The sequence below is a fragment of the Pinus tabuliformis genome, chromosome 9, assembly GCF_031772625.1.
Source record: "Pinus tabuliformis cultivar Carrire ecotype Pingquan chromosome 9, CPIR1, whole genome shotgun sequence".
Classification (NCBI taxonomy): domain Eukaryota; kingdom Viridiplantae; phylum Streptophyta; class Pinopsida; order Pinales; family Pinaceae; genus Pinus; species Pinus tabuliformis.
This window is the reverse complement of record NC_142307.1, coordinates 1,978,403,010-1,978,428,288: the sequence shown is the minus strand read 5'-3', so window position 1 is coordinate 1,978,428,288 and position 25,279 is coordinate 1,978,403,010.

Sequence of the window (25,279 nt, the reverse complement as noted above, 5' to 3'; positions counted from 1 at the left end):
TAAGTGTCTTGCAAAACTAGAATAGTCCATTCTTAATACTTTCACTGATCAGTAATGTACATACCAAAGTTTGCGTAGATGTTCATAAATTGAGTGATTTGGAAGATGCAGACCTAGTGGGCACCTTTTTGTTTTTCACTCCAATGTGAAGAGGTGTGGCTTCTATTACGCTGCTAGATAATTCCTTTGAATCTTCACAAATATTCTCCTTATGCCTTTTCTATACTAAAGAAGGTTTGCGGTCTTGATTGTAGAGATAAGAGGACTCTGTTGATTTCTACTTTTCATTGTCCAAGACTTGGGGAAATTGGTGTGCAAAACAGAAATACTTGTGTTCCTCTAAAGCAACAAATTCATCATCAAGGATTTCATAACTTGTGTAATGTTGATACTCATTATAAAAAATGCCAATGTTTGGTGCAAAATCCTTATTGATGTCATATTTGGAGCAAAGTCTCTTGTTGTCAGAGGGATATTCTATCCTCATTTCTTATGACAAGTCTAGGGAGGTTAGTCCAACACTATTATAATATGACACAGTCTCAAAACCCTCCTGACGGATGCTTGTGAAGGGCTCAAAATCAGACTTCCCCTCTTCTTCGTGATCACCAAACATCAGTGGTCCATGCAAGTAGTGTATACGGCTTTCCTCTACCCAACCCCAAATATATGGTCTGGTGATTGATCCATACTGATGAGAGGATCATTATGAGTGTCAAGGCTTATGTTTTCATTATTATGATTATCATGTACATAAGCCATAAGAGAAGGGAGTGTTCTTTTTTTTAGTTTTGAGCATAAATCCCGCGCCAAATTCATCTCAAAATTTCTACTAGTTTCTTCTTATGGATCTGCAACACTGTTTCCTATGGGGCAGCCAATAAAAACATCACCAACCTGATGCCAATCCTCACTAGAAAGAGTGACACATGTATCATTTGAAGGTGGTGTAATAATGCCATCACAGTTTTCATGGTGGTACTCATTTATGTGTTCAACAATCACTTTATGTGATGCTTAAATGGCCCTCCTTCCTATCATTGCTACCACAAGGTTGTCCGTGTTACAAATATCTAGTGTTTTCATATTCAAATTCTGAGCACAATCCCTCTTCCATAGATGCTCCACTTTCATCCCCAACAATGTTATCATTGCCTTCAAAAACACCAAGGAGGCCTTCCTCTTGTAGGGCTGTCAACAACTCTTGATATGTACCATCAAATTTCTGAACCTTGCGTGGCAATGCTTGAGGAAGATTTCAACTACAGCTTTGAGAGAGTGTATTATCTTTGGGCTATAAGAATGCTTTAGCTAGTCACCATGCCCTTGTCCCAAAGAAAGCATAAATAACCTTATCATGGAATCTTCATGTCTTTCCATCAATTCCCATATATGCTTCATAAATGCCAGGACATGTGGGGCAGTAGAAAAAGAGTTCCCCTCAAACTGTGGAAGGTCCTTGCTATAGCTAGGAGGACATGATTTTTGTGTGACAACCTGTTATTCTCTGATACATGGAAATAAAATATGCCTAGAAACATAGATGTGTATAAACTCATCACATGAAACTCCTATTCTATAATCTATCATACTTCCATGAAAATTTCATTACAAAGGTGAAATATTTATAGTGCAACATACAACTACCTTTATTGATGTATAAGATATTCCTTTAATAAATTGTGGATGGAACCTTCAACCATAATTGCACCTAGATAAGTGAGGTGATCTTAGATCCCAATTGGATGAGACGTGTAACATCTATTTGTATGTCCATCAATTAGTAAAATAAAATGGAAAAATTTGATGTCAGATATCAAATATTAAAAGGAAAAAATTGATGTCAGATATCAAATATTAAAAGGAAAAAATTTAATGTTAGATGTCAAACGTTAAAAGGAAAAAAGGAATGGGCAGAAAAAAATGGTTAAATTCAAGACTAACCCTTTAACTGTAATTGTGCCTAGATAAATGAGGTGCTCTTGTGGTCCAGTTCGATGATATGCATCACACGTGTGGAAAAAAATTGAATTCATATGTGAAATGTTGAAAAATAAAAAAAAATAAAAAAATGCATAGATCCATCTTAACCCCACTATTTTAAACACCAAGTTCCCGTTATGCACACATATTTTCTTATACTAGAACTTTAGAACATTAGGCATTATAGAATCTAACACTATATAATTTAACATTATTGAGCACCTGACAATTTTTTTTCACATCATCTACGTTTATTGTTTATTCTCTTGAAAATTGGGTGCCTTCTATGAGCATTATTATTCTTATTCTTTTAAGGTGTGAGAGGAAGAATTTATGTTGCAGATGCATGCAACAATATGAGATTTGTTGTCTTATGATGACTTCTTTACTTTTTGTTGAATTCTAGTATGGATGTTATGATCATTCATTTTGTTGTATATTCAACATTCTAATGGTAGTTGGTGTACCCAACTTGTATATGGTGGAAAGTGTGGATAGCTCCAAGGTGAGTTTGATGAACCTGGAAACAATTTATTTATTTTCTATTTAGAAATTCCTTTTATATCTTATGAGTGATTCTTGCAACCTGTATCAGATATATATGTTTGTTTAAATTTTAAAAGCCAAGAAACATTATGTTTCGTTATGACATCTTGAATGGATTCATCTGATGTAAACATTTTGTTGGATTAATCTATCACATATATTCCAGATAAATAACTATATTTAATTCCATAAACATTACTGTTAAGAGATGAAAGATAGTGTGAGTATTATGATTTAGCTGTGTAAATATTAACTTGTATTTTTGGTACTAATTTATGTGCAGTCTCTTCCTGTATCTTTGATTCTCAAATTCTTCTGAACTACAGTCTTATATGTGTCTTTATGATAGAAGATTTAAATAATTTAGGAAGATGCAAATAATTTTCATACATGAGAGGAAGAATATCTTAATGAGAATGAATTCCATTTGCAGGGTCCGTAGGGCACAAAAACTTGGCTAACAATGAAGGGTCACTAGCCTTGAGAATGGCTGCAATTATGGCTTGAAAAACTACCTAGAACTTATTCTACTTTCCTTCACAAATTTGGCTCAAGGAACTTGATCTAATTGCAGTAAAATTAAATAAACTGATCTTCTTTCTGCCCACTATTCAAATCCGTAGCTCTCATACCATGTTGAGAAATCTAGGGCATAATATTTAGGGTTATTTTAAATTTGATTTATCTTTTATCCATGACATTTTCTTGTGATATTATTATTATCATTTAGTTATGTTTGATCATCAAGACAAATGCCAATAAGAATATCACAATCAAAACATAAGAACACCATATGTAGGCTGCTAGCCAAGGCCAAAACCTCTCCTAGAGAGGAAAACTCATAAAAATATCTTCTTATAGAATTTCAATGAAGACTTCCAAGACCTTGAGCTTGACCTTGACCAAACCCCAAGTGATGAGCTAGCAAAAACCCAAAATATATCTTTTCAAAAACTAGAATGAGGAAACCCTAGTTCTTCCTTCAAACTCACACGTGTGAGCAACAAAGAAAAAATTTCGTATCCTTCGACAGATTTGCTGGCCTCCCAAGAATTCGCTCTCCTTCCCACACAATTTCACTGGATCATACCTCTCTTTTCTTTGTTAGGATCATAGATAACTTGTTGTTCAATGTGTGTATTAAATTAGGCGAGGTTCTTCTTTTTATAGGCCTCCATGAGAGCGAATTAGGCCTCTTTAGGCCGACTTGAATAGGGTTGGACGACTCATCACTTGGAGGCTTCTACACATGACATATTACATTAAATATTTTTCCTTCTTGTTACATGGGCCCTCCAAGGGATAGTACATCATGACCTTGACTCTTGAATTGACAACAAGACCCCTAGAGAACACAATGGGTGCTTTGACCTTGGACCACAACATAGTAGGCAAGAAACCCATTTCAATAAAATAATTTTTCTTTCACAAATAATTGTTTTATTTTTTTTTCTTTCTTTTGACAAGTACATCAATAATTATATCAAGTCATGACTCAAGAACAATTATGAAGACCGACACTAGTTACATTTTAACAACTAGTGCCTTCTAGTTCGTGTTAAAGCAGGTTCCTTTTTTGTATAGAGCGTGACCCTAGCTGTAAACGCATTGTATAACCTAGAAACCCACGTTAGTTCCCTGAAAACCTTATTCTCCACCCTCCTTCTAGATTTCATTGTTTTGGCTTTTGCTTGTTTGCTGGTTTCGAGGTCCATTTTGTCTAAACTATGATATTTTTAGCCATTTACATGCAATTTTCTTTTAAAAGAGTAGTTTAATTTCATTATTTGAAAAGAAAGAAAAAAATTATTTTATGTTATTTTGGTTTGTTTCGATCAGTTTAATGATGAGTTGTTTATTCTGAGTTGTGAATGTATGCATGTGCTAAGATATATTAGAAGATGCATTAGGGTTTTTTTTTTGGAAAAGATGTTAGCACTCTCTCCCTGTAGAAAATATTTTTCTTTGAAAGTTAATTGAACAACATCCTTTGTGCATGGTTTGAGTTAGGTCTCACAAACTTCATACGTCAACACCCTTCCGAAGACACTAATAAAGTTCCTTTAAAAGCAACGTAATAAAAGAAATTAGTAACTCTTTATTTTAGAAAAACACACATTAGCTTAGGTTAGGGCCTTGGGTTAAGCTATGGAAGTCAACTCCCTGAGGCTGTAAAACTAAACTAGTGTCATTAAAGAGAGAAAATCCTACTGCGCTCACATCACCGTGGCTTCCACTGGATCTCATCACAGTCTTAATGACTGCAAGGTCTTCCTCCACTTTCTGTGGAGGAATTTCTGAGTGAATCAGATTCTCCTTTTACTTAGGGGAGTTTTCCTCCAGTTTCTAATTATGAACCATTACACACTGGCCCAACATCAACTCTGCCCAAAGACACATTTACTAAAGGTCTAGTACCTCCTTTTAATCCTCCTTTGACAGATCCTCTTGGGCTTGTTTCGATCTAGGTAGCACCTTTCCCTACAATGTCTTCATTTGTTTCTACTCCAAATATCCCAATGACTACTAGTGAGTCATGGTATTTTGTGGACACTTTTGGTCCACCATTGTATACCCCACCTGTTTCAGCTTCTACACCATTTTTCGGTTATCCCATTGTCCAAACTATGTCTAATCTAGGAACCTTAGTTATGCAAACTGTGGGTGGTGGGTTGCAATGAGTGCCTCCTGCCAACCCTTATCCTTTTGTTTCGACTCCTAGACCTTCGATTAACACTCCTTTCAGTGTGAACTTTTCGTTAACCTTTAATAATCCTTTCTATTGGAATCCACTTCTAAGTTCAATCCCACCTTTACCACAAGGCAGGGGTAACATTTTTGGTACTTATTCGATAGATGGGGGCATTCCTGCACACACTCAACCCATGGTACAATGAGGCCTTTCTTTTACTGATTCTATTCATGTTGGTGGTTATCTTGTTAATTCTAGTCTCATTATCGTAAAAGGTGGTAGTCCTATGCCTAACCTACCTTATGTAGCCAGCGGTGTCCCATATCCTAGGCATGTTGCATCTCCTTGAGGCCTTCCAACTCAACCATCAATACCTGTTGGAGGCAACCTCTATTATGGGGGTAACCAGTTTACTTGTTACCTCCCTCAGGTTGGGGGCATACCATATGGCTCACCACTTTAGACAAATCCACCTCCACCACAAAGGAATTATTATCCAATCACACCCATGTACCCTTCCGAAAACTAGTTGATGGCTAGACCTTCTGGTCCTTCAGGTCAACATAGTTTTCCCTAGTCAGATTCCATGCCACCTACTCCACTGCCATTTTTGGCTACTCTCCACATCCCAGACTGTACAAGTTAACTAATGACCCCATCAACGACAACTTGTTGTGGCCTCTGACCCCACATAAAATTCATGCCGACATTTCAGAGTTTGAAGGCAAGCAGGGAGATGACATGATGAGACATGTCACTACATACCATCTTTGGTGTGTTTCCAATTCCATGATTGATGACAATATCTGGCTCAGGCTCTTCCCTCGTACCTTGAATGGTAACGTTGTTGGAGATTCGTTGGATCTATGCCATGAAAGCCATTGTCTCGTCGGTCTTCTGACTTATCTGTTTTCCTCACCAAGGGAAAATTGTGACAGTGGACCAACTGTCTTTTTGCACCCTTAACTTTCAACTGCTTACTTCTAGCAATGTTCCTTTAGTGGGTGGTACTCCTGAATATTTTGTTGGTATTGGTACTGGTATTTTGAAAGACTCCTCTCTTCTAGGATGTTTCCCTCTATCGCCACTTGAGGTTCCTATGGCCATTTCTATGGTCTCTGTTGTACGTAATGGATCCATGGATCATACCCCTTACAACCATCACATGAAAACTAAGTTTTCCAACAACCCCATAGGGCCATCACATGAAAACTAAGTTTTCCAGTAGCCTCTTAGGGCCATCACACAAAAACTAAGCTTTTAGAAACAAGAAAAAAACTATTGGTAATAAAGATCAATGGCACCAAACCATCAAACCCTAATAAAATTAACTATTTCTATTCTTTTTGTTGCTCAAATGATATCTGACAAGTTCATTTTAGCAACTGTCAAATGTCATTGATATACGTATCAACAATCTAATCACCCCCATCACTTTTTTCAGATCTTATGAACGACCTATATAGTTCCTCAATGTATTTTTGTACTGTTATTTCTTTTTGCTTCATGTTTTGCAACTTTCTAGATAGATTCAACAAGTCGCCTACATGTAGACTTGTATTAAACAATAGCCATGAGAACTTAATATATAAAAAATTTCATAAACATAAATATAACATGAGAACATAAATGCATTTCATACCAACAAATAGTAAAAGCTACAAGGGTTTGGTTTTGACCTCTTTAGGACACAAAAAAGTGATGTAAATAAGGCCAAAATTGAGGCAGCTCTAGGGCCTAAGCTTGCCTATAAGTTTGTCAATGTTTGACTCAATAAATTAGCTCTCAAATCTGTTTTAGTAATTTGTTTTATTTCTAGTTTTAGTTCCATTTGAGGAATCCTCTAATAGTACATTTTGAATCAAGGTGTTTCATCCAAATAGTAATATTTCTTCATGTTTTTTGGAGCTTTGAATTGAAAGTTCATACCTTGCTTCCTTTCTCTTTGTTTTATAATAAACCAATATGCTTGTGGAATTTTACTTACTTTTTCATTTATTTATGTGCAAAAACAAATGGATCTGTTTTATAAAATTGCTACTGGTGAAGAGAATTATATCATTGGTGTGGTCAAGTGTCGAGAAGGTTGTACATTTTCTGAAATCCACGATGAAATTGTGGATGATGAAATCGTTGGATACCCTTTTGATTTTATCCATGATGGAATAAGTTTAAATCCAAAGCAAGAGAAAAAATGGAAAGTTTATACAACACTTTTAGGCATCAAGAGGAAACTAGGCACATTTGATGTGGAAACAAAGTGTTCAAATGTAGTGGAAACAATACCAATCTTTGAAAACATTGAAGTGAATGTGGAGGGACCTATGCATAAACAGCCAAGAATTGAAACTATGTCTTTGTCAATAGAACAAGCCATATTTTTTGATCCTAATGTATTGGCATCTCAGGAAAAAAAAGTTAAAAGTTTAATGGAAGAGTTTTTCAATGAGAAAATTACTCTTAAAGTATATTTAGAAAAGGGAGAATCTAAAATAAAGATCCATTGTGAAATTTGTGGCATTGATTATGGAACATGTGATGTATCTGTTAGGATACTAGTGATTCCCCCATCACTATTGTCATTGTATCCCTTATTGCTATTATTGTGCCCCTATTGTCCCCATATTGTTATTAGTATGCCCCATAGAAACCTACTATTGTTATTTTGTGCCCTTATGTTATTACTATTATGTCGGCTTGATTACATTGTGACCCCTTAGACTCCTATATATAGAAGGGAGGTTTAGTCATTTGTATCATCCAAGAATTGCTCATTTGTTTAACGTAAAGGAGGTTTCCCCCTCGAAGAGGCTGAATTCTAAGGCATTGATCTATCTTTTCTATCTTTTTGTGAGTTGGTTTCCTAACATTTGGTATCAGAGCGTTGGATTCTAGGGTTTCGCTGCTCCAAACAAGTCATCATGGTATTTTCTCTATAACTTTTTTTTTGCAACGTTTCAGAAGCTAAAAAAATACCCCATTTGGGCCGAAATTGTTCTGAATTTGGGGTCCGAATTTCAGAGCTTGTCTTGCTATATTTGCGGACATATGATCTGAGGAAGTTGGTGTTTTTGCAGACTCCCGAATTACATTCCAGACAGGTGACCTGGGGAAAATCGTCATAACTTTTGTTTTGAGCATCAGATTGAAATTTCGTAAGAAGTTTCAGAAAGAGGATGGTCTGTAGTTTTCTGTGCAGCAGTTTCAGGTACTGAGGTCGAAACAGTGACATGTGGCACATCGTACAAGTTCGCTCTACTGAACTATTCTATAATCAGGTCACTGTGGACGATTGGCATAACTCTTCCTTGGAGAATCCAATCTTGATCAGAATTACGGGGTTAGGAAGAGGACTCAAAGGGCTACCATAGGACGAGATTTCAGATATTTGAGATCTGTAGTTACAGAGATACAACAGATTCAATATCCAGCTCTTACAAAGTGAAAAAAAGTTGTGTAGTTTTTTTGAATTTTTCATAAGATTGGTTTGAAAAATTAGTTTGAAGGAATAGAAAGGGAATAGTGAAGAATTATTAGCATTAATTAATTCCCTGAAGAAAGAAAATGGAAACACCTAGTAAGAAACCTGAAAGCTCTAGCATGACTCATGAAGAAGAGGAAGAAATGCAACATGATATATCAAAATTACAAGACCAAGTACAACAAATTTCACTCTCACTAAAGGTAAATGAAGCCAAGATGAATGGAAGCTAATATGAATGGAATGCAAGTTAATATGGATGGCGTGGAAGATAATATGGATAGCTTAAATAAATGCGTAGAAGCTAAGATGAATGGCATGGACGATAAGATGGAAGAATTGAGGATGAATTTGAATAAGTTGCTACAAGAAATGGTCACTAATGGTGAAAGGGCAGTAAAGGAAACTCATGATGAGAACAAACGAAATGTTAATCATGATTTCATAGACTCTAATGTTGGATTGAAGACCCACCATGTTCCAAAAATCAATATGAGGAAGTTTGATGGCAAGGATCCCGGAACATGGATACTATAGATGGAGCAATTTTTCAATCTCCATAATGTGCAAAACACACAAAAGGTACGTATTGCAACTTTATATTTGGAACCAAATCAGTTTGTATGGTATCGATGGCTTTGCTCTAGTAAACAAATTGTCACTTGGGCAATTTTTACGAAAGAAATGTTAGCACATTATGAGGATACAAAAAGAAACACCTTTTTTAGCCAATTGATAAATCTCAAACAAAATGGTTCAATGATGGATCACATTGAGGACTTCCAAAAATTGAACATAAGGGTAAAATATATTCAAGAGGAAGGATTGATGTGTTCATAGGGACTTTAAAGGATAATATCCAAGATGAGGTTTGCCTTTGGGAACATGATTCATTGGAGAAGGCATTCAGGTTAGCAAGAAAAATGGAAAGAAAAATTATGGAAATGAGGAAGCCTACCACTCAAAACTATAAAGATGGAAGTGTTGTTGCCCATAGCCTTCCACAACCTACAAGGTTGACACCACAACAATTGGAAGAAAAAATAGAAAAAGGGCTTTGTTACAGTTGTGATAGAAAATACACTAAAGGTCATAAGTGTGCTGAGAAGAAATTATTCTACATAGATTGTGAAGAGGAGGAAGAAAAGGAACAAGAAATGTCAAAAGAAGAGGATATACTCCAGGAAAAAACCCTAGATAAAGAAGAAATGAATCCGACCATATCTTGTAATGCATTGGCTGGAATTGCCACTCCTCAAACTATCAAGATAGAAGGACATATCAAGAAGAAAAAGGTAATAATGTTGATTGATTGGGGAAGTACCCATAATTTTACTCATTGTAAGATAGCAAAGGAATTGAATTGCTTCGTATATCTAGCACCAGAGTGTCAGGTGATGGTTACAATTAGAGGAACCATAAATTCCTCTGGAAAGTGCCATAATATTAAGCTATCCATGGGAGAATATGTATTGAATAGCCCGATGCTTTCCATTCCAATGGGAAGTGCTGATGTTGTACTAGGAGTCCAATGGCTACAATCCTTGGGTACAATAGCTTTTAATTTTCAAGAACTTTTCATGAAATTTTGTGCAAAAGGAAAGGAAGTTGAATTAAGGGGTATTGCAGGGAAACCGGGAAAGATAATTGGCTCTAACAATATGACAAAGCTTCTAAAGAAGGAACAACGAGGTGTAATTGCACAATTATGTTCGCTAGAGGTTCCCACATAGAAATCATCTATTTCTCCAGATATCCAAAAAGCCTTGGATAATCATTCCAAGTTATTTGAGACTCCCAAAGGTCTCCCACCTATTCGTGATCATGATCATGCTATTCATTTGATTCCAAGAAGTGTTCCTCCAAACATCAGGAAATACAGATATCCCTATGCCCAAAAGAGTGAAATTGAACGTATGGTTGCAGAAATGCTAGAGGTTGGTATAATTCAACCTAGTCAAAGTTCTTTCTCTGCTCTAGTAGTATTGATGCACAAGAAGGATGGATCATGGCGCATGTGTCCAGATTATAGGGAGCTCAACAAGCTCACTATTAAAGATAAATTTCCCATTCCTGTCATTGATAAATTATTGGATGAATTGCATGGATCAATTTACTTCACCAAGTTGGATATTTATTCAGGATATCATCAAATCAGAATGAAGATTGAAGACATTCCAAAAATAGAATTTAGAACTGATGAGGGTCATTTTGAATTTTTGGTCATGCCTTTTGGCCTTACCAATGCACCTTCTACATTTCAAGGTTTGATGAATTCCATTTTCAAACCCACCCTTAGAAAATTTGTGTTAGTATTTTTTGATGATATACTAATCCACAACAAGTCTTGGAAGGATCATGTTGAACATGTTGACAAGGTGCTCAAACTATTGAAGGAGAAACAATTATATGCAAAAAGCTCCAAATGTTTCTTTGGAGTACAAGAGGTGGAATATCTGGGTCATATTATATCTCATGCAGGTGTTAAGGTAGACCCTAGCAAAATTAAAGCCATTAAGGAATGGAAGATCCCCACATCCATAAAGCATCTGCGAGGATTTCTCGGGTTGATAGGGTATTATCGCAAGTTTGTTAAGAATTATGGGAGAATAGCATCACCTCTAACAACATTATTGAATAAAGATGCATTTTCATGGACTCCAGAAGCAACAAAGGCCTCCGAACATCTTAAAGAGGCAATGTGCCAAGCACCGGTCTTAGCTACATCGAACTTCACAAAAAACTTTATTGTGGAATGTGATGCTTCAGGAAATGGAATTGGTGTTGTTTTAATGCAAGATGAAAGACCCATTTCTTTCGAAAGTCGTCCAATCCAGGGAAAGTATTTACACAAAGCTATTTATGAGAAGGAAATGTTGGCAATACTACATGCACTTAAGAAATGATGACCCTACCTAATGGGAAGACACTTCAAGGTAAAAACGGATCATGATAGTCTTAAATACTTTTTAGAAAAAAGATTATCCTCTGAAGAGCAACAAAAATGGGTCACAAAGATGTTGGGTTATGACTTTGAAATCATCTACAAAAAAGGGAAGCAAAATGTTGTGGTAGATGCACTCTCAAGAAAGGGTAAGGATGTGGAAGCATTGTTGTGCACCATTTCTATTATCCAACCAGATTGGATAAACGAAGCATGGGAGGAATGGAAGAATGATGAAGAAGTGTGGGAACTCATTCGAAAGTTACAACAAGATCCCAGCACATCTGATACATTTAGCTAGAAAAATGATTCGTTATGGTACAAAGATCGCTTATACCTATGTAAGAAATCCCAACTCAAACAGAAGATTCTTATGGAATTGCACACTTATCCCTTAGGAGGGCACTCAGGATTTTTAAAAACTTACCATAGGGTTCAGAAGGATTTTTTTGGGATGGCCTTAAATTGAATATTCAAAAGTTTGTGGCGAATGTTTGGTTTGCCAACAAAATAAAGTTGAAACAATTAAGATCCTAGGTCTATTACAACCTTTATCCATTCCAAGCCAACATTGGGAGGAGGTTTCAATGGATTTTATCATAGGTTTACCCAAGTCCGAAGGAGAGAGTGTCATCATGGTGGTCGTTGACAGACTTACCAAGTATGCACACTTTTGTGCATTATCACATCCATTTAAAGCAAGTATAGTTTCTACTGCATTTACGGAAACAATTCAAAAACTACATGGAAACCCAAAGGTTATTGTAAGCGACAGAGATCCCATTTTCACTGGAAATTTCTGGACATAATTATTTTCTTGTCTCGGTACTCAGTTAGCTCATAGTTCATCTTATCATCCTCAATCTGATGGGAAAACTGAGATAGTAAACAAATGTTTGGAAGGATATCTTTGTTGCTTTGTATCTGATAAATAGACACAATGGGTCAAATGGTTGCCTCTGGCTAAATGGTGGTATAACACTTCCTTCCATACTGCAGCAAAAATGACCCCATTTATGGCACTTTATGGATATCATCCACCATCCATCACATCATATTTAAGAGAAAATTCTAAGGTTCAAATAGTGGAACATCACATTGAGCATCAACAACAAGTTCTGCAACTCTTAAAGGATAACCTCAGGTTGGCACAGAATAGAATGAAACAACAGGTAGATCAACATCGCAGCGAAATAAGTTTTGATGTAGGTGACTGGGTATTCCTACAACTACAACCATATAAGCAAATTTCCCTCAGGCAAGCTAAGAAGGATGATAAATTATCACCAAAGTATTATGATCCGTACAAGGTGTTGTAAAAGATTGGTACTATGGCATACAAATTGGAGCTTCCTGCAACTTCTCGAGTGCACCCAATTTCCATGTTTCATGTTTAAATAAGGTTATAGGTGACAAGCTCCCAGTTTAAACAATATTGCTAGAACTTGAAGAGGAAGGAAAAATCATATTGGAAACGGAAGCAGTCACAGAAACAAGAACTCGACATCTACGAAATCGATCAATTTCGGAGTATCTCATCAAGTGGAAGAACTTATCCGTGGAAGATTCCACATGGGAGGATGAGAATTGTATACAGAAGAATCCAACTACTCAAGTGTTGAGGACAACACTTTTCGGAATTTGAGGGGCATGTTAGGCCCCTATAATACTAGTGATTCCCCCATTAGTATTGTCATTGTATCCCTTATTGTTATTATTGTGCCCCTATTGTCCCCATATTGTTATTAGTATGCCCCATAGAAACCCACTATTGTTATTTTTGTGCCCTTATGTTATTACCGTTATGTCAGCTTGATTACATTGTGACCCCTTAGACTCCTATATATAGAAGGGAGGTTTATTCATTTGTATCATCCAAGAATTGTTCATTTGTGTAATGTAAAGGAGGTTGCCCCCTCGAAGAGGTTGAATTCTAAGGCGTTGATCTATCTTTTCTATCTTTTTGTGAGCTGGTTTCCTAACAGTATCCTTGGCAGCGTGAACAACATGAAACTTCAAAAACCATCATATGAAAATAGGGGCCCATCAACAATGCCTTTCAATGCCAAGTGGTAGTGAAATTCCCTCATGTAACGAAGTACAATAGACAATGATGGTTGGAGATCAATTTCATATTGATCAAGAAATCAAACTTCTAGATGATTTTAACAAGACACAAGAGCCTAATTTGTTCAAAGTGGTGGAGGCAACACTTGCAGACTATAAGGACATGAAAAAAGTGAGAGTGGAATGTACACGATGCAATAAATGGTTTTTTTTAGTGCCAAAAAGTGGTAATATTGTTAGTTCTCTAAATGAACACATGAAATCAAAGAAGCACACTACTACTACTACAAACTGGGGTTCACATGAGGATATTGGGCTGAGGAGTAGCACGGTTGGGAGACCAATGATAATTCCCAATAATGTTTGACTAGGTTCTTGGTCCCATTATCACCATCAATATTACATAGGGGTTCTACAAGTGAAAATCCTTCTACTTTAGGTGTGTTAATTGACAACTTAGACTAAACTTGAATATGAATTTGTGTATTATTTTCTTATCTTACTTTAATTTTTTTTGTTTTTTTTTTGTGTTTTCATCTTATTATAGCTCAATTATCTCCCTTGTTATTGCAATGTTGGGGTTATTGGTATCCTTATATTGATAGAAACGGGGAGATATTGGAAACAAAGGTCCTAATGGATGATCAATGGGGTGGAAAATTATGGGCCATAGAGAAGCATACCAAGATCATGCTATGTTATGAGGGTATTGAATGTCGTATTGATGGTACATATAAGCATATTCATTACCAGAGGGCTTCTGAAACAAGGATCCCATTTGATTCGTTAACATGCAAATTTTGTAATTTGGTTCTAGAATGTGATGACTTTAGGATGTGATTATATTGTGAATCAATGTGCACCAATAAAAGAAGTGAACGAGATATAGGAAAAGGTAGAATACTGGACTATTTGACTCAAAATGAATTGAATAATGCTGCAAGGGTTACAGATGCTAACCATAGATCAACAATGCGATCTCTTTGGTGGTAGAGGTCAAAGGTTTCTACACTCTCTATTAGAATGAGATCCATAAGGAAAAGTTTTTTGAATCGACAGAAAGGAAGGATGTATTTAGGTTTTGCAAGGATGTGTGTGAGGCACATAAGCAAGGAAAATTACAAGGTAAATATGCAGTTTGGAAATTTGTCAATGATATATTTCATAACTTGATACATGCAAAAGCAGGGAGAAGGTATAGTACATCCACAAAATCGATTTATGATATGATCAAGTTATGGGGAGGTCCTAGATTACATAGCTTTATTGGCTTGAATTTGGATGGTCCTTCAATATCTACAAATTTAAGGCAAGTTAGAAAGCCATTAGCATATATCCCAGGGGAGCACGAGCACATTTCTGAGGCAGTCGAAGAAGTTTATGCTTCTTATAAAGCCAAGCATGGTATAAATGGCCCAATTCATACATTTCTTACTGAATATGAAATAGTTGTGAAAAATATGTTAGGTGGGTAGAAAAAAGTGATACATTGGTGGGGTTTTGTGGTGTGAAAGAAGAGCATCAATGCCAATCACATTTCTTGGTGATAGTTGGTGAGGGAGCAATAGGCTATGAGATTATAACAGAGTCTTTTAAGAACAATGTTATTGGCCATTATGCATGTGTTATTATTGCAAACCCTTTACATGAAAATCTTCCTTTTTTGGTTGTGGTTTTTCATCCAACATGCAATAGGTTCAATGAAAATTTTGTTTAACAATAATGGGAAAAGGTAGAATCTATGTGGAAGAAACATGTGGAAGATAATTTGGGACATATTGTTGGTCATTCCTCAGATGGGGATAGCAGAAGAAGACAACTTATGTTGAAGGATTATTCTTCAACATTAGGTCTTCGATATCAAATTCCTTGGGAAGGGTGGAGGCTATTCGGGTTGTACAATGGTTGCAATGTAATAGGATTTCTTGACCAAGATTACATCCATAATGGCAAAAATCTAGTGAATCCTTTATTTGGTGGTCGACGGGAATTGGTTTTAGGAAACGAGTACATAAGCTTTGTTCATGTCAGAATGGTTTATCACGCTTTTAAAGTGGATGATCACAAGCTTAAGGGTGAAGATATAGAGAGGACGGATCGACAAAATTGGGGATCTGCACAAAGAATTGCTTCAAGGTATGTTCAGAGGTGTTTGAAAGAGTTGAGAAGTACACCAAGTGGAAAGTTAGAGAGGACACTAGCTACAAAGGCTTATCTAATGATTATCGTTGACTACATTGACATCTTTATGTCTCATATTTTGAGCCTTTGGGAAAGGGTGTGAAATGCTTCACGAGTTCATCATTTCTTCACATTATGGTTACGTTGGGTACAAAAAAATCTCATACTAATGTTAACATAAATTTCATCAGTAGAGAAGCATACCATGATGTGAAAATTTCTTGCCATTTTTTTGTTTTGTTGATGATATTGTTTCAAGATCATTACTCTAACTTGCCATGTGTTTTGCATCTAACCGGGTCAGATGTATGTGAGAACTTATTTAGTAAATTTGGCTAGATAGTTGGAGTGGAGAGGGCCTATGATTTCACTGACTTGCTTCATGTTGTTGGAACCCTTAATAGAGTTTCTCAAGAAGAATCAAATCCCCAAGGGATTCATTTTAATAAATCTCATAGGAAGCAAGAAAGAATTTGGAATAGATTGCACCAAGAAACAATATAGAAGATTGACATATTGTCGCAATATGATTCAATATCCACAGATGCTAAAATTGTAGAAGCCCTTAAGGTTGGATTGAAGGATGCAAAAGACAGTTTATCAACTCTTGGAATGAAACTAGAAAGTTACACTCAATCTTCTTGGTGGGTTAAACCATGGATAGAGGATGAAAAATATCTAGCATTCCAAATTGTGGATGAAGTAGTTGATGATTCTCCACCGAGTTGTTCCAACTCTATATTCTAATCTTCATCATCATTGGTGCACAATGAAAGTGAATTGCAAATAAGGGAAAGTGAGTGGAGACAGGAGTTGGATGAAATTTTAGATGCCATTTATGAAAATGTAAGCAAAACAATAAAGATAGTAGTGGATCTTGATGGTAAGGATATGTTTAAAGCTTGTTTCGTTAGTCAGTTGAATGGAAAGATGAAATTATCCAAAGATAGGTTGAAGAAAGTGAGAAATGGGGTTTAGTTTAGGTGAGATGGGAAGGCTCCACAAAAGGGTGTTTCAATTAGCTTTGGTATTGGATCAGATTGTGGGGTTTTGTTTGAAAGCAACTCAATTCCCCTCACTGACCGTACTCTAAGAAACGGTGTTCCTTGAAGTACAAAACAAGATGTTTCTTGTGGAACATGGTACATTGGAAGGGTTCAATGAATAAAGAAGAAGGATGGTAATAATGTGTTTGATTACCATAATGACATTGAACTTTTGGATAGATTAGAAAGCATCAAGCTTCACTTATGTTGGTATAGTAGAATACAGGGGCACCACATGTATAAGTATGATTTGGCAGATCATGCTTTTGTAAAACTTGAATCTATTATAGTAATCACAAACTTATCATACAATGTTAGGAATGATACATACAAATTAGAAGAAAGTGATTACAATTTTTTTTTTCAGATTTTGTGAAAATTTTGAACAAGGTATATCTTCAAAACATTCTAATTTCTCTTTCCTTATGTATTTCCATATGTTGGATCATTTATAAATAATTATTGGTTGTATTTTTGTTGATTTGTTTTTATGAATCTGATTTTAATTTTGTACTTTTTAGTTTTAGGTCTAGTGAATAGTTCAAATGGTGAATGTTCAGGACAACTCAACCTTTTTTTGCTACCTTCTTTTTGGTGTAAGTTTCTTTCACTAGCCATTCATCTTTTTGTAGTTTTGTTTCATTCAACATTAATTTGGTATTTCCTCCATAAAAACAATAGAATTACATACTTATATAACTATGTGTACCCCTTACCTCAACACATATATACAATTTGGAGATAAGGGTACCCCTTACCTCAACACTTGTGTTGGATGCATTCCACTGTGGTTCCTCTAAAGTTGGCCCATTTAATCATGAAAACCAAGAAGAGGTTGTTCCTTTTTCATGAATACGTTTTGTGGTTAAGTATGTGGTTCTTCTCACTAACGTTAACGTTTTCCTTGAATTTTTAGATTAATGGTTCGCTTGCTAGAAATGATAGCAAGGATCTGATGGCACGAGCTTCAGTCAAGATGGTTTTTGCTCACTCAAGTCAACAGATTTACAACAGAGCAATGTCTAACACATGAAGTGCATTTTATTTTAATGTTTATGGGGTAGTTGGCTTTCCTATTTTTTAAATTGGAGATATAAATTAGAGTCTATAGTTCAAATGTGCCATCAGAGTATTTTTGGAAGTATTTATATTTTGGCCATACATATGGGGTCTACAACAGTTAAATTACACTTGGTTATTATTGAAAATTGAGTCCTCAATCATACTTTGGGCATTTCCTTCTAGTTCTTTCACTAAACGACATTAACATTAATTACTGTCTGTAAACAATTTTGGACATGTGATGGTAGTTTGTTTTTAAATTGTTTGCAACTTTATTGAGATATGTTCTTCTGGTAGATTGGAAGTGTGATGATACTTTTCTTTCTTATTTTTGCGTACATTGATATATATGTGTTCGATGGGCCTTGCAACGTGTGCTTCTGATCCAAGGGGTATTTTAAGGTGAATTCTATTTGATTTTTTGCAACTTTTGGATTGATAAGAATTTGATAGGGTGAATGGTATGAAAAATTTAATTGATTTTATTTTTCCAAAGAAAGAATGCATAAGTTTCTATTTCATGTTTTGGGAAATTACCTCCAAAAAGGAAAAGTACTCCACTTGGTGGCGATTTTCACAAACTTTCATACATAATATACCTATGATCTCTCCCGGGAACATAGCTAGAAGAAAAAAATATGCATTGATGAGCGAGGCAGGTTGTTAATGGGAGGTGATGCAGAGCTAGGTCCCAGTGTTATGTTGCTTATTTGTCTCTCCATTATCCTAGAATCTCCAAGATGACTGGTAAGATTTTAGAAATCTTGAATTTTTGTAGTAAATGATATGAACTACATAAGCAATTTGAAAGGGAACTTCTGAATCAATTTGAATATCACACTTGGAATATCATGTAGTGAAAACCCTTGTTACAGGGTACTTATAAATCAATTTGAAAGGGTCTTGACTCTTGGGTCATTATGAAATGATTTATTTTATGAGGCTAATTCATATCTATCTTGAATTTCCTTTTGTATCATTTAAGACACAGACTAACCCTTTCCCGAGGCCCTTCTCGACCTTGCTGAGACCCCCCTTGTCTGAGGCATCTTTGTATTAGTTGCAGGTCTGTTCAGGGACCTATTTGGGCCCTCTTCTTGGCACACCTCAGTAGTATTTGACCCAAGTATTTTCAATGACATCTCAGTGGAAAAAAATTGGGATTCTTCTGAGTGAAGTTGGAGGACATTATTGTGTTATCTCTTTATGGTTTCTAGACTAATATGATGCTCATTTAAGCCTTTGTTCTGGGCTCTTCTGAAAGAAATATATATCTATTCAAAAGAACTCGAAGGAAGATTGTCTATAGCCTTATCCTCACCTTTTGTAAGATTTATAATTTCTACCGAATTTGAAGGGTTTGTTGAGCTATATCTAGATCTCTATGGAGTTGCATCTAGGACTGACCAAGGGCTTATTCAAAGAACTAATAGAATCTTGTAAGGGAATAATGGCTATAATCAAATCATGCCTTTCTTATGAAACAATTACAAGAAGTCTCTTATTGGTCATCTCAAGAGCAGATCTCTCTTCACTACTGTTATTGGTGTATTTTCTTAAATTTCAATTTGATTTTCTGTTTTTTAATAATTATTATTATATCAGAAAGTGTATTATGTACAATTTTGATTACTTTATATTGCCTTCCATGAATTGAAGATTTTTGTTATCCACAATGTTTGACTATTTCAAGGTTATCTTGTAGTCATATCCTAATATATTACACATTGTTTAACTATTTTTACACAATAAATGTTGGTGCAACAGAGAGGATGGGACTTCCATTCGAGCAACAGGTTATCTATAGGTGGATGTGGTAGCAGAAGGTAGATGTGTTGTAAACGACCATATTTTGGTTAGCTATTGGGAGCATTACTAAGAATAACTTGCTATTGAATGCAATAACTATACCTATTTTCTTTTTCCTTTGCAGCACCTTGTTGACTGTCTATGCCCTGTATCTATGGAAACTTCTTTGCTCTTGAAAATGGTAGGAAGAATCCATAATTTACCTTTTACAAGTCTTGGTGGGGAGGTGAACAAATTACAAGTCTTTGTTGAAAAATTTATCCCTTCGTTGAACAATTCCAAGGTATGCAAAAGTGTTTTTGGGACATTGTAATTTTATTTAAGGTTTTAAATTTAAATTTATTATTGGTTTGAACTTTGTATAGATAGACATATGTTCTTGGAAGGCTTCTTTAGATAAGTATCTTCTTGGAGGTGAGTTTATCACTGTTGACTTCCACAAAGAATTATGCACATTTATCATTTCAAAACAAATGGAGGAAGTGGTGTAGCAAATATTTTTGGTGACAAAGGATATGCAAGCAGATGTTTCAGCATTAGTTGAAGACTGCACTAGAGAAGACAATGTAATTCCCACCTTGAGTCAGATAGAAAACCTCATTTTCAGGTGATTTTCAACAAGTGATATTTTTTTGCTTCCATCATCACTTATATGTTGCATGAACTATAGAATGCAATTTTTAATGGTTTATTCTGCCATATAAACTGATTTTTTTCTCAGCGGCGTATATTATTCTATCTATCTCCTTTTCTTACATGTCAATCATATCCATCCATGATGAGTATTCCTGCTAACCCTACACACTTATCTTATACAATGATTGGTGGCATTGGCAAGAGTGTTCACATAAATGCCATCAGTTGGCAATGTATGTGCAAACATAGAGGAGAATGTGGGTGTCTAATAAATAGGGACTTGGTGCTTAAAAAGCATGAAGTGAGGTTTTGAGCCCTGTGTTTCATCAAATCAAAACTGAGAAATTCATCTTATCTATTGGTCAACTTTTTTTATAATGACTCTGCAGCCATAGACTCTGCAACATGTACTATTTCACTAGTAGAATTATCATGCAAAATAATTGAAGAGTCCTTGGTCCCAGAGAAAGAAGAAGAAATATTTTCTTCTCCTGCCAATTCTTGCAACCTCATATCTTTTCTTATTTCTTCCTTCTAAAGTTGCACCATTGCATTATATACATACCTTGATTGTTTTCTACCACCAAACCTGCAAATGTTTTGTAGGGATCTTCTTTGAACTCTCATTCTTTGAATTATGTTACTGTTGTACACATTTTTCACCCCAATACAATTGGTCAATATGGACAAGAATGAATATGTGGCCCCTTTATCCTGTCATGGTTAGTGGACTTTATTCCTTGATTATGTTATCTGTTCCTTTTTCTTTCCAGATTCCTTACTGAACTTGTCATTCTCAAGCCTTAAAGGTAAATGAGAATTGTGAAATTCCATCTTACTTGCTAGATAGGGAGGTTCCATCTGTCGAATCAGCAAATGGATGTTTTCATCCATTGCTACAAGTTGAATTTTAGGCAATATCAGTGGGACATGGTAAAAATCCTGACCCTGCTAATGGATGACAGGGCCTTTTAGCTCATAATAGATACTCAGTTATCTATAGTAGAGGTTTCCCTAGAACTAAATTGGCTTATTATGAATGTTTCTATCCCTTTTTCTCCTCATGCATAGATTTTTGGCATAAATTTGTTTATTTTTTACTACAGGGAAGTCCCTCTTCCTTTCAAAAGTGAAACCTTACATCAGTAAATAGTTGGGGCCTTTGATCTCTTACCGAACCTTACTATAATTAAAGGTGCATAGTTTCGATTAGTCTTCAATTTATAGAATGTAAAACCCCAACATCTTGGACAGTGGTGAAAATTGCATGTAGGCTGTTATATTTCAAGTTGCTCACGATCAGTTAATATGGTTTTTGTCAGGCATAAATTTTTGTGATGCTTTCCATTTTGAAGTGGATCTTCATACATAAATACATATATATCTCTTTTTATAGGCTGAAAACGAGAACCTCCAACCCTTGGTGATAAAAGGAGCTAAAGAGTCTTGATGAATCACCTCATGGAGGTATAAAAGTGGTGGTGAATGATGACAAGTTTTCAATCACAATTGCAGACATTGAAGGACTAGGTACATTCTAAAAGAATAATCTAGAACAATGTTACATATTTTGGATGTTCTCTGCTTGAGAAAGGGATCATTTTTCATATTGCATTTATTGAAGCATTTGCATTTGTTTTATTTGCATGGTTATTACTAGAATTTTGGAACATGCACTATATTGACATTTATTGATGCTTTTTCCTGCAACTGGAACTCCATATGAATTTGGTGCTTTTCGAATGAAACTGGTTCTAACTCCTGATTTTCCAAAATCTCCTCCCAAAGGTAATTGTTGATACTTATAATGATGCTTCATCCAATTTACATTCTCTTAAATGGATCTTATGTTTGCTTTAGATTTTTAGTTGCCTATAAGACATTTTTTTTCTTTTCTACTTACTGCTTATCTAAATCATAAAGTATATAAGGGGGATTCATGACTTGTAAAAACTGAGAAATAAACTTTGGTTCTTTCAATAATAATGATTGGCTTGGACTGTAGGGTATTTTTTCACAAAAATATTCCACCCTAATATTGCAAGCAATGGAGAGATATGTGTCAATACTTTGAATCCAACCCTTTGACTGTGACACATTCTTCTTGTATGTGTTCATCCACTTATCATTTTAGCTTATTTATGGGTACGTTGTGCTTATGTTACAGGAGGTACAATGTGCTTATGTTACAAGAGGTACAATGTGCTTATGTTACAAACAAAATATATTGATATGGGTTTATTTTGCAGGCTCTATACAATCATTCATGCTTTGAAGTCCAAATTGAAGAGTAAAGTGGAAATTTCAGAGTCTACTGCTTTAAATGAAGGCCTAAAAAATACCCTTGTGACCTCTCCTACCCCACTTCTACCATTCCCAACAAATATGAGAATAATATTCAAGATCCAAGCATAAATGTCACTTCAATAAAAGCTATAGGAGTTTGTGCATCAACAATTCATAAAAAGAAGAATCTAGCTTCTACCAGAGTGCACATTGACAAGAAAAATCTCGATTCAATTTAGAAGTACATGGTAGACTGTGAATTGTATGATATGTACTTTTCAACTAACAGATGAATATTCTAACACCAGGCTCTATAATGTGTCTTAACAATGGTCATAGGTTTTTCACAGTAGTCGTAGGTTTTCTGTAGTGCTTTTACAAATCTTTTTCTGACTAGTGGTTAGCAAGTTGACTTTGCACTAGGTCTATGGAGTTGTTTCAAAGATTCAATTTGTTCTAGCATGAAGCATGATCCTAAACATGCAAGCTTTGAGTTTGTAGAAGTGGACATTTCTAGAGTTGGATGTACAAATCTACTGTTGGTTGTATCATCATCCCATAAACAATTGTTTGATGGAGATGTTATTTTAAAAGCGATATCATAATATTTCTAAGCCTTGGCATATATTCGCTGTTTAGATTTAAACTGTGGAATGGTTGGCAATTTGGAATTTGGTTTTTGATGGTGCAAAACCTAGATATTTTGACTTTATGATATATAGTTGGGAACTTTCAATGCAATATGGTTAGATAAAGAAAGCTTCTTCTTCATTATGAGGTGTATGTACAAATTTAGTGTTGTTTATAGTGGAGACTATGTTTTTTCATGTTATTCATGGTGATGTGTATTTAGTTTGTGTTTTGAGTCTTGACAATACAATGTTTGTTTACACCATAATTTTTAAACTAATTTTTCTTGGTTGGTCCAAGAGCTTGATTCTTCTCAGGGCTCTTACACTAGAGCAGACATTGTAGGTGGAACAATTTTTATGAAACATCCTTGTATCACTGTTTGTTTTGTTGCTATAGCGGTGCTTGAATTCTACTGGAAGGTCACCCACTTGCATTTGTTGTTAACTATAAGAATATCATAGTTTTAGACTATAGTATATTGTTTTATTACGAAATTAAATTAGAGTTATAAGAATATATTAGCGCAGAATTATGTTTTCAACTTTTGGTTGAATTAGAGGAAACTAGGTTGGACTAAATCCTATGAGTTATAGGCAACTAAGTTAGACTAGAGTTGATCAAAACATTTTTAGCGTGAAATTTTGTTTCCAACTTCTATTTTTATTAGATGAAACAAAGTTTGACGAAATGTTGCATATTTCTGTTGTCTCAGAGTAAGTTCAGAGGTACTGAAAGAAAATTGTGTGCCTTCTCTTCAATTGATTCTACCATAGCTATTTATTGCAAATTATTGCGACATATTGGTAAAATTACCATTATTCTGATAAAGGAGTTATGTTTTCAGAATCGCTAGCTGCTATGAAATTATCTTTGGACATGTCAGTAGTTTAATAGTTTCATGTAATAAAATCAAGGACAACTGGTTTAGCTTTGAAGATTCTATAATATATGTTGTGTAAGGTGATGTGAGTCCTACTGGTCCTGCACAACTTGAGCTTCCAAGGTAATAAGCAGATTTCTGCACTTGTTCTTTTAGAAGTGCTCAAACCTCGTTGGGCTTTTATAACCTATGGTCTATAGGTTTTCGTTAGAAGCTTTGGGATATTTGTAAGCATGGTTGTATATAGAAAAAATGGTTGTTCTCTATTCTAATATGGACACTGAGAAGACAATATTAACTGAAGTGCTATACAACAATATTGAATGAAGCGTTTACATAAACAACTAGATTAATCCCTTGTGAAAGAGTAATGGAAGGATTGTTTTCAATTTTTGGCAAAGTTGTTTTCCTATCATTTCCTCCTATTGAAAATAGCAACAAGAAATGTTAAAAATAGAATTGCTAAAAATAGCACTGCTATAAATAGCAGTTCAGCCAGTGTTGATCTTAGCAACAATGGATGGAAAAATGGAAGTGCTAAAAATAGAATTCTATAAATATCATTTCGGGATACCTTCCTATTTTTGTTAGTCCCTAAACTAAAATAGTGAAGTAAAATTCGAATTTGATCTTAGCAGCAGTTTGTAAAATAATTAATTAATTCAGCTTGAGTTAATTAGTTAAGGAAAATCAAACTTGAAGTCTATCTGGGGACATGCAATAGTTTCTCCATTAATTGAGGAATTTATCCATTAGTTAAAGAGATAAGGATGAGTTGTAATTAGTTGACTTAGTTAAATGAGTCAAGTCCAGTTAGATTAATTCAAATAATTTGTTGAATTAATGTAAGTTCAGTTAGTTAATGCTTGCATGCATGTAACTACTGCACTTCAGATTAGTGAGTATTCTCTCATAAATAACTCATGCATATCAGTTCAGAAAGAGACCCGGTTGAGATCAGATGGAGGGACAATGTACTATCAGTTGCTAGAATATTCCATTGTGAATATTCCTTGCATGCAGAAGGAATTCT